Source organism: Tursiops truncatus, chromosome 4, assembly GCF_011762595.2.
Source record: "Tursiops truncatus isolate mTurTru1 chromosome 4, mTurTru1.mat.Y, whole genome shotgun sequence".
Classification (NCBI taxonomy): domain Eukaryota; kingdom Metazoa; phylum Chordata; class Mammalia; order Artiodactyla; family Delphinidae; genus Tursiops; species Tursiops truncatus.
In genome coordinates this window covers 26579618-26591664 of record NC_047037.1, presented here as the reverse complement: position 1 = coordinate 26591664, position 12047 = coordinate 26579618, and the positions used below count along the sequence as shown (strand labels likewise).

The following is a 12047-nucleotide window of genomic DNA, read 5'->3' as shown; positions in this document are numbered from 1 at the left end:
AATATTTCTCATGGAGTGTCTCTATGTGGCATGCCCAGGTGCCTGAAGTTCACCCCTTGCCTTGCATGGGTTACAGATACCTAAGACCCCTATAAAAATATTCTCATTGAGGTGAGGGCAGGGGTTGGGTATCAGGGCATTTCATAGGGAGCTAGGAAGGAATTCAGGAATTCAGAGTTAGCTTACGATCCCCAAGGATTCTGAACATAAATATCTACTTCTTCAGTCACTCAGCATAACAGGAAGGCATTTCTTCTCATTGCATATCAGAGGCTGGTCCCCAAATCAGCCTTACTGGTAGTTATTTAAGGACACAGAAAATATCTGGGAATTGAGCAAACAAACCAAGCAGCTTATATACATACACGGATGACCACAGAAGAAAAGCATATTTGATGATACAAATGAACTTATTTACAAGACAGAAATAGACTCACAGACATAGAAAACAAACTTATGGTTACCAAAGGGGGAAGGAGGGGGCATAAATTAGTTTGGGATTAACATATACACACTACTATATATAGAATAGATAACCAACAAGGTTCTACTGTATAGCACAGGGAACTATATTCAATATCTTGTAATAACCTACGATGGAAAACAATCGGAAAAAGAACATACACACAAAATATATATATCGTTTTTCTGTATACATGAAACTAACACAACATTGTAAGTCAACTATACTTCAATGAAAAAAAAAAGATTAGGAACCAAGATGGCGGAGTAGAAGGACGTGCTCTCACTCCCTCTTGCGAGAACACCAGAATCACAACTAGCTGCTGGACAATCATAGACAGAAAGACACTGGAACTCACCAAAAAAGATACCCCACATCCAAAGACAAAGGAGAAGCCACAATGAGACAGTAGGAGGGGCGCAATCACAGTAAAATCAAACCCCATAACTGCTGGGTGGGTGACTCACAGACTGGAGAACACTTATATCACAGAAGTCCACCCACTGGAGTGAAGGTTGTGAGCCCCATGTCAAGTTCCCAACCTGGGGGCCCGGCAATGGGAGGAGGAATTCCTAGAGCATCAGACTCTGAAGGCTAGCGGGATTTGATTGCAGGACTTCGACAGGACTGGGAGAAACAGAGACTGCACTCTTGGAGCACACACACAAAGTAGTGTGCGCATCAGGACCCAGGGGAAGGAGCAGTGACCCCAGGGGAGACTGAACCAGACATACCTGCTAGTGTTGGAGGGTCTCCTGCAGAGGCGGGCAGTGGCTGTGGCTCACCGTGAGGACAAGGACACTGGCAGCAGAAGTTCTGGGAAATACTCCTTGGCATGAGTCCTCCCAGAGTCCACCATTAGCCCCACCAAGGAGCCCAGGTAGGCTCCAGTGTTGGGCTGCCTCAGGCCAAACAAACAACAGGGAGGGAACCCAGCCCCACCCATCAGCAGTCAAGAGGATTAAAGTTTTACTGAGCTCTGCTCATGAGGGCGACAGTCAGCTCGACCCACCACCAGTCCCTCCCATGAGGGAACTTGCACAAACCTCTTAGACAGCCCCATCCACCAGAAGGCAGACAGCAGAAGCAAGAAGAACTACAATCCTGCAGACTGTGGGGAAAAAAACCACATTCACAGAAAGATAGACAAGATGAAAAGGCAGAGGGCTATGTACCAGATGAAGGAACAAGATAAAACCCCAGAAAAACTAAATGAGGTGGAGATAGGCAACCTTCCAGAAAAAGAATTCACAATAATGATAGTGAAGATGATCGAGGACCTCAGAAAGAGAATGGAGACAAAGATCGAGAAGATGCAAGAAATGTTTAACAAAGACCTAGAAGAATTAAAGAATAAACAAACAGAGATGAACAATACAATAACTGAAATGAAAACTACACTAGAAGGAATCAATAGCAGAATAACTGAGGCAAAAGAACAGATAAGTGATCTGGAAGACCAAATGGTGGAATTCACTGCTGTGGAACAGAATAAAGAAAAAAGAATGAAAAGAAATGAAGACAGCCTAAGAGACCTCTGGGACAATATTAAACGTAACAACATTCACATTATAGGGGTCCCAGAAAGAGAAGAGAGAGAGAAAGGACCTGGGAAAATATTTCAAGAGATTATAGTCGAAAACTTCCCTAACATGGGAAAGGAAATAGCCACCCAAGTCCAGGAAGCACAGTGAGTCTCATACAGGATAAACCCAAGGAGAAACACGCCAAGACACATAGTAATCAAACTGTCAAAAATTAAAGACAAAGAAAAATTATTGAAAGCAGCAAGGGAAAAATGACAAATAACATACAAGGGAACTCCCATAAGGTTAACAGCTGATTTCTCAGCAGAAACTCTACAAGCCAGAAGGGAGTGGCACGATATACTTAAAGTGATGAAAGGGAAGAACCTACAACCAAGATTACCCAGCAAGGATCTCATTCAGATTTGATGGAGAAATCAAAAGCTTTACCGACAAGCAAAAGCTAAGAGAATTCAGCACCACCAAACCAGCTCTACAACAAATGCTAAAGGAGCTTCTCTAAGTGGGAAACACAAGAGAAGAAAAGGACCTACAAAAAAAAAAACCCAAAACAATTAAGAAAATGGTCATGGAAAGTACATATCAATAATTACCTTAAACGTGAATGGATTAAATGCTCCAACCAAAACACACAGGCTTGTGAATGGATACAAAAACAAGACCCATCTATATGCTATCTACAAGAGACCCACTTCAGAACTAGGGACACATACAGACTGAAAGTGAAGGGATGGAAAAAGATATTCCATACAAATGGAAATCAAAAGAAAGCTAGAGTAGCAATACTCATATCAGATAAAATAGACTTTAAAATAAAGAATGTTACAAGACACAAGGAAGGACACTACATAATGATCAAGGGATCAACCCAAGAAGAAGATATAACAATTATAAATATATATGCACCCAACATAGGAGCACCTCAATACATAAGGCAACTGCTAACAGGTATAAAAGAGGAATTTGACAGTAACACAATAATAGTGGGGGACTTTAACACCTCACTTACACCAATGGACAGATCATCCCAAATGAAAATCAATAAGGAAAAAGAAGCTTTAAATGACACCATAGACCAGATAGATTTAATTGATATTTATAGGACATTCCATCCAGAAACAGCAGATTACACTTTCTTCTCAAGTGCATATGGAGCATTCTCCAGGATACATCACATCCTGGGTCAAAAATCAAGCCACAGTAAATTTAAGAAAATTGAAATCATATCAAGCATCTTTCCTGACCACAAAACTATGAGATTAGAAATGAATTACAGGGAAAAAATGTAAAAACACAAACACATGGAGGCTAAACAATACGTTACTAAATAACCAAGAGATCACTGAAGAAATCAAAGAGGAAATCAAAAAATACCTAGAGACAAATGACAACGAAAACACGATGATCCAAAACCTATGGGATGCAGCAAAAGCAGTTCTGAGAGGGAAGTTTATAGCTATACAAGCCTACCTCAAGGAACAAGAAAAATCTCAAATAAACAATCTAACCTTACACCTAAAGGAACTAGAGAAAGAAGAACAAACAAAACCCAAAATTAGCAGAAGGACAGAAACCATAAAGATCAGAGCAGAAATAAATGATATAGAAACAAAGAAAACAATAGTAAAGATCAATAAAACCAAAAGCTGGTTCTTTGAGAAGATAAACAAAATTGATAAACCATTAGCCATACTCATCAAGAAAGAAAGGGAGAGGACTCAAATCAATAAAACTAGAAATGAAAAAGGAGAAGTTAAAACAGACACTGCAGAAATACAAAGCATCCTAAGAGACTACTACAAGCAACTCTGTGCCCATAAAATGGACAACCTGGAAGAAATGGCCAAATTCTTAGAAAGGTATAACCTTCCAAGACTGAACCAGGAAGAAATAGAAAATATGAACAGACCAATCACAAGTAATGAAATTGAAACTGTGATTTAAAATCTTCCAACAAACAAAAGTCCAGGATCACATAGCTTCACAGGTGAATTCTATCAAACATTTAGAGAAAAGCTAACACCCATCCTTCTCAAACTCTTCCCAAAAATTGCAGAGGAAGGAACACTCCCAAACTCATTCTATGAGGCCACCATCACCCTGATACCAAAACCAGAGAAAGATACCACAAAAAAAGAAAATTATAGATCAATATCACTGATGAATATAGATGCAAAAATCCTCAACAAAATACTAGGAAACAGAATCCAACAACACATTAAAAGGATCATACACCATGATCAAGTGGGGTTTATCCCAGGGATGCAAGGATTCTTCAATATACGTAAATCAATCAATGTGATAAACCATATTAACAAATTGAAGAATAAAAGCCATATGATCATCTCAATAGATGCAGAAAACGCTTTTGACAAAATTCAACACCAGTTTATCATAAAAACTCTCCAGATAGTGGGATAGAGGGAACCTACCTCAACATGATAAAGGCCATATACGACAAACCCACAGCAAACATCATTCTCAATGCTGAAAAACTGAAAGGATTTCCTCTAAGATCAGGGACAAGACAAGGATGTCCACTCTCACAGCTATTATTCAACATAGTTTTGGAAGTCCTAGCCACGGCAATCAGAGAAGAAAAAGAAATAAAAGGAATACAAATTGGAAAAAAGAAGTAAAACTGTTACTGTTTGCAGATGACATGATACTATATATAGAGAATCATAAAGATACCACCAGAAAACTACTAGAGCTAATCAATGAATTTGGTAAAGTTGCAGGATACAAAATTAATACACAGTAATCTCTTGCATTCCTATACACTAATGTTGAAAAATCTGAAAGAGAGATTAAGGAAACACTCCCATTTACCACGGCAACAAAAAGAATAAAATACCTAGGAATAAACCTACCTAGGGAGACAAAAGACCTGTATGCAGAAAACTATAAGACACTGATGAAAGAAATTAAAGATGATACCAACAGATGGAGAGATATACCATGTTCTTGGATTGGAAGAATCAGTACTGTGAAAATGACTATACTACCTAAAGCAATCTACAGATTCAGTGCAATCCCTATCAAACTACCAATGGCATTTTTTACAGAACTAGAACAAAAAAATCTTAAAATTTGTGTGAAGACACAAAAGACCCCGAATAGCCAAAGCAGTTTTGAGGAATAAAAACGGAGCTGGAGGACCCAGACTCCCTGACTTCAGGCTATACTACAAAGCTACAGTAATCAAGACAGTATGGTACTGGCACAAAAACAGAATCATAGATCAATGGAACAAGATACAAAGCCAAGAGATAAACCCACGCCCCTATGGTCAACTAATCTATGGCAAAGGAGGCAAGGGTATACAATGGAGAAAAGACAGTCTCTTCAATAAGTGGTGCTGGGAGAACTGGACAGCTACATATAAAAGAATGAAATTAAAACACTCCCTAACACCATACACAAAAATAAACTCAAAACGGATTAGAGAACTAAATGTAAGACCGGACACTATAAAACTCTTAGAGGAAAACATAGGAAGAACACTCTTTGACATAAATCACAGCAAGATCTTTTTTGATCCGCCTCCTAGAGTAACGGAAATAAAAACAAAAATAAGCAAATGGGACCTAATGAAACTTAAAAGCTTTTGCACAGCAAAGGAAACCATAAACAGGACAAAAAGACAACCCTCAGAATGGGAGAAATTATTTGCAAATGAAGCAACTGACAGAGGATTAATCTCCAAAATATATAAACAGCTCATGCAGCTCAATATTAAGAAGACGAACAACCCAATCCAAAAATGGGCAGAAGACCTAAATAGACATTTCTCCAAAGAAGACATACAGATGGCCAAGAAGCACATGAAAAGCTCCTCAACATCACTAATTATTAGAGAAATGCAAATCAAAACTACAATGAGGTATCACCTCACACCAGCTAGAATGGGCATCATCAGAAAATCTACAAACAATAAATGCTGGAGAGGGTGTGGAGAAAAGGGAACCCTCTTGCACCGTTGGTGGGAATGTAAATTGATACAGCCACTGTGGAGAACAGTATGGAGGTTCCTTAAAAATCTAAAAATTGAATTACCATATGACCCAGTAATCCCACTACTGGGCATATACCCAGAGAAAACCATAACTCAAAAAGACACATGCACCCCAATGTTCATTGCAGCACTATTTACAATAGCCAGGTCATGGAAGCAACCTAAATGCCCATCGACAGACGAATGGATAAAGAAGATGTGGTACATATATACAATGGAATATTACTCAGCCATAAAAATCAATGCAATTGGGTCATTTGTAAAGACGTGGATGGATCTAGAGACTGTAGACTTACTTCTACAGAGTGAAGTAAGTCAGAAAGAGAAAAACAAATATCATATATTAACACATATATATGGAACCTAGAAAAATGGTACAGATGAACTGGTTTGCAGGACAGAAATTGAGATACAGATGTAGAGAACAAACGTATGGACACCAAAGGGGGAAAACGGTGGGGAGGTGGGGATGGTGGTGTGATGAATTGGGCAATTGGGATTGACATGTATACAGTGATGTGTATAAAATGGATGACTTATAAGGATCTGTTCTATTAAAAAAATAAAATAAAATTCATGAATTAAAAAAGAAAAAGAAAGAACGAAAAGCATATTTGAAAATTAGGAATACACTCCGATCTGTGAGGGAGAGAGAAACTTTCTAATAGATACAGGCAATCCCACCATGGAACCAAAGCAAAGCAGTCAAGCAGGAGTCTGCAGTCGTGAATCTCGCATGTGGCTTGCGCTCAGATCATGTCGAACCGGGGAAAGCGTTCCTGAATCAGAGTCAGGGGGTGTGCTCTCTTCTTCTGCCTGCATTGGACTAGTGTTGTGTTGTTACTGCTGGTTTGGCTTTCATGTGGGTTTAGTGGGTTGGAGAAAATACTAAGGAAGCAAGGCCATCTGAAATCAGGAGACCCCCTGCCCACTCCATAAGCTGCCTCTGATGAAATCACCTTACTTCTCAAGCATGTACTTTTCTCACTTGTTGAGCGCATAAACACCCATCCATTCATCCTCCCAGGGACTCTGAGGAGAATGTGGGATAATATGATGGGTACTTTGAAAATAATAAGGTATTATTTCATTAATGGAAGATGATGAGGGCCGTCACCATTAATTATGGTTATCAAGTATCTATTATTAATACAAATTAATCCTAAATCTCGTGAGGAATGAGGTGGGTATAAATAAATAAATGAGATCTAAATGAATGGCTTTAAAGGCAGTCATGATAGTGATTGAGTACCAGCCTGGTTCCTCTCACTTCTACGTGAGTGTTGGGGAGAGGGGAGACCCCCCCCCCCCCCCACCGACCCTGCTTAATGGAGTGAGTCTGTTGAGAAAGCTGGCCCTGAACTCAACACATCTGGTGAATGAGACACCTCCTCCCCAAAGCAACCCATCCCTCCTTCCCCACCCTGGCTTTCTTTTATTCTCTCTCTCTCCTTCTGACTAGCTAGCTCCCCTGAATTGCCATCCCTTCCTCCTTAGGCTAAGGGACTGAAGATGTGGTCCGGACAGGGGTGTTTGCAAGAGCCGTCCCCATCCCTCTGAAACTCTAAACACTTTGCAGGCCGTCCTCCAGCAAACCTGTAGGAGTGGGCCTCCCCTGCCCAGCCTGAGGGACACCCTGAAGCTCAATGCTTCGGGATGAAATGGAATGCTTCCAGAGGCCTCACCTCCTCTCCCAAGGCCCTCCAGCCTCCCACAGTGCCTACTTCCACTTGACCTGCAGGAACCCTTACCAGACACACTATTCAAATTCACATCCGACAACAGATTGTTCTTTCTTTCTGGGGTGGTAGCACCACATTGTGGTTTAGAGCAGAGCCACTCCATTTTAATGTGCAAGACCATCACCTGGAGATCTTGTTAGAATGCAGATTCTGATTCAGAGGGTTGGGGTGGGGCCTGAGATTGTAGTTTCTAACCAGCTCCCTGGGGACACCTGTGCTGCTATCAGGTGCTGCTGCCTATGGATGGCTCACACTTTGCTCAGCAAGGCTTTCCAGCCAGGCTCTGGACACAGACTCACTGTGAGACCTTGGGCAAGTTATTTAGCCTCTGTGGATCTGTAAAATGGGGAAAATACTACTACCACCTCCAAGAGTTGTTGGAAGAACTGATTAAGGCAATGCGTGCTAAGTTCTTAGCCCAGTGAGTGGCACAGAGCAGATGAGAGAGGTCAGTACTCACTGTACCACTGATAAGTGGGGATCACAGGAAGACGAAGTAGGAGCTTTCTCTTAAGGGTGCCTTTACCTGGGAAGACATTTCAGAGATTTTGAAGAGCACATCGTTCAGGCTTAGCACTGCCTGGAACCACGGCCAACTAATTCCATACCTCTGAATGCAAAGACCGTTAGCATTTTAGGAAAACAAGTCCCTATTAAACAGCGTTTAGTTCGTGGGGAAACCTGGCTTTGGGGAGATTGGGTAGTTCTCCAGCTACGTTGTGTGTGGCCAGCCTCACCCACTTAAATGTCTTTAGGTAGATGGGATCCTTGTTTGTTTATATAAAGTGGCCATAGGTTACACATAGTGAGGAACCCTCCTGAAGATACTGAGGGCGTTCAGGGGTCAGAGCAACTGCGCCTGGCATCAGTGAAGGATTTGGGGCTGGGGTGGAGAGGTGGAGAGCAGTGTGGGGAGTAGGGTGTGGAGGGGTAGGAGCTGGCCTGGGTGGGCCAATCAGGGTGGGAGAAGTAGGAGAAGGAGGGTCAAGCAATGGAAGTAGGGTGCAGAATGGAGCCTAGAACCAAAAGACAACAGTGTGTTTGGAGAAGCAGGGATTATGAGTTGGGTAAGATGGGTGTGTTTGTTTCCTATTGTTATTGTACAAGTTGCCACACACTTATAGCTTCAAGCAACACAAATTTATCTTACAGTTTGGAGGTCAGATGTGTGAAATCGGGACTAAAATCGGTGTTGGAAGGGCTGTGTTCTTTCTGGGAGCCCTAGGGGAGAATGGGGTTCCTTGCCCTTTCCAGCTTCTGGAGGCTGCCCACATTCTTCAGCTCATGGCCCCTTCCTCCTTCTTCAAAGTCAGCACTCACACCACACCAGCCTCTGCTTCCTCACATCACCTCTGACTCTTCTGCCTCCCGCTCACTTATAAGGACCCTTGAGATTACATGGGGTTTACCCAGATCATCCAGGCTAATTTCTCATCTCAAAATCCTTCACTTAATCACTTCTGAAGACCCCCTTTGCCAAGTAAGGGAACATAGTCACAGATTTCAGGGATTAGGGTAGAGACATCTTTGGGGACCATTAGTCTGCCTACCAGTTGGGGGTGACTTAAATCCTGGGTGTCTGTCTCCCAGGTTTTTGTGAGAAATGCAACTTATTAAGGAAGTTCCTAAAAAAGAAAAAGAAAAGTTTATTCAAGAGTTTGGAACAAAGGGAAGAAGCTTTTCATGACCCAGCTATATTAGCAGGTTCATAAGGAGAACCTCCCCCTCACACAGGGACTGAGGACCAAGGTCATACACGGCATCCTTCATCAGGATCTCTAGGAAGAGCCACAGGAGAGGCAAGGCAGCCCGCAGTCCATGAGGACCTGGGAGAGCACTCGTCCTTGGCCTTCCCTCCCTCTCCTCAGCACCACCCTCCGCTTACCTCCTAAATTCAGAAACTCCCTTAGAGCCTCGGTGTATGTAGGACAAATTCTCCTGTGTGCTTTTCCTTAACTCTCACACTATACCACACTCATAACTCTTCTGACACCAGATGTGGTTTTTTTTCTTTTCCACACCGAGCAATTTTGTCCAACACCAGCTGGGTGTCCTACAATTCAATTCAATTCTGACACTAACTGAAGTTAGCACAGATCCCAGAGATTAAGGGCTCAGTCACAGGAGACGGCTCCCACTTCAGGTGCCAATCTCAACTAGTAGGTTCCCAGGTTACCCACCACTTCTGTCTAGCTCAGCTACAAATCGGGGGTTCCCACGAACCCTTCCTTGGAGTGGATCATTCGCTAGAATAGCTCACAGGATTCAGGGGAACATTTACTTATGTGTATAAGTTTTATATAATAAAATCTACAGATAAAGAGCAGAGATGAACAGCCAGATGAAAAGATACATAGGGCGAGGTCTAGAAGGGTCCCAAACTCAGGACTGTCTGTCCCCATGAAATTGGGGTGTGTTCTGCTCCCAGTACATAGATGTGTCCACCACCCCGGAAGTTCCCCAAACCCCGCTGGGATTTTTATGGAGGTCTCATCATGTAGGCATGATAGATTACTAACTCTTTTTCCATTCCTCCTCCCCTCTCCCCTCACCATAGAATAGCGGGTACGACTGAAAATTCCAAGCTTCCCATCATGGCTTGGCCCTTTTGGTGACTGTCCTCCATCCACCAAATGTCACCTCATTAGAACAAATGACATTTCTATCACACAGGAGATTCCAAGGGGGTTAGGAGTTTGGTGTCAGATGCTCCTGTCACTTAGGAAATTGCTAAGGTCTTCGGAGCTCTGTGTCAGGAACTGGGGTCAGAGACTACACATTAGAACAAAAGATTCTCCTAGCGCCCTTATTTACAAGGATTTTTAGGTCAGGAACCAGAAGTAGAGACCAATATTTTATTTACATATATATCTTATTATCTTACTCACACTCAAGCATAAGAATGAATGCTCTGTGAAGTGGTTTTAAGTCTGAGCATCTCCCCTGCTTCTGCCACACCACTAGAGAGGGAACCTCAGAGGCATGGCCTGGAAGAGCCAAGGCTCCAGGCTCCCCGAGCAGGACCTCGGCCTCTTCCACATGAGGCAGGGCGCCTAGCACGTGGCAGGCTGCATGAGTATTTATTGAATGGATGAATGAATGGATGAATGATGAATGAATATAGTGTGCAGACTTTTCAATGGGATTAAATTATTTAATTAGGGATTCTCCTTTTATGTGTACTTCCTGAACACCTATAACATCTCACAGTTTACCATTATTACATAGGATTCAAAGAATCTTTGTTCCTCAAACCAAAACACAGTGGTGACCTATGTGGCCACTTTGCTGTTTCTGTCATGGTGCGTGGTAGGATGGAATGCTGGGCATAGCCTTGGAGCACTTTCTATGTCCCAGCCCTGCACTTTGGGAACATGGCAGGAACAAGAGAAGGCTCTTAGGGGTTGAACTGGGTCCCTCCAAAACAGATGCTAAAGTCCTAACCTCCAATACCTCAGAATGTGACCTTATTTGCAAAGTTGTTGTGAATGGAATTAGTTAAGATTAGGTCATACTGGAGTAGAGTGGGCCCGCAAACCAATATGACTGGTGTCCTTATCAAAAGATGGCCATGTGAAGATGGAGGATTGGAGGGAGGCATCTGTGAGCCCAGGAGGGCCCGTGGCTACCCAACACTAGGCATGGAGCAGACCTTCCCTCAGAACCCTCAGAAGGACCAACCCTGCCGACACCTTGATCTCAGACTTCTAGCCCACAGAACTGTAAGACCAATAGTTCTTGGTCTTATAAGACCGGTGGGTGCTCCTTCATTGTAGCAGCCCTAGCAGCCTAATACAAAGGCCAGCACAGAATTGTGGACTTAGACCTTCCCAGTCTTGTTTGAAGACTTTGTAAAACCTGGTCCTTGAACAGTGTAGCTTGGATAGAAGCCAGGAGGAATGAGCCACACTTCTCTATGTAAATGTGGAAGCCCATTTGTATTTTCTGATATCTACAGTCAGACCCAAGCTTGGAAACAGCAGGTGCTTTCCACCCTATCAGTGCTCAGAAGTCCATGCTGAGTGACTACCCTGGGCTTGGAGCTGGTCAGAGCACCCCACTTCTCTCCAAAGCCAGGGAAGGTTGGTGCTGGCAGGATTTTATGTTTCTTTGGGTGTTTTTCTGGGGGGGTTGCAGGGGAAGTGGGGAGGGAGAAGAGATATTGCTGGATCCTAAACTGTTCCCAAAGCTTTGTAGGAGACTAAAACCCAGGTGTGAAAATTCCACATGGCAAATCTCCCTAACAGACTGGTCTTAAGACCTTGGATGTGCTAATG

At 42.7% G+C, this 12047-nt stretch overlaps 1 protein-coding gene across 1 annotated transcript in view; it reads left to right on the top strand.

The window, feature by feature from the left end:
* Positions 1–12047, top strand: part of CLSTN2 (calsyntenin 2) — a 634053-nt gene that overhangs the window by 567121 nt on the left and 54885 nt on the right. The window lies entirely within an intron of this gene.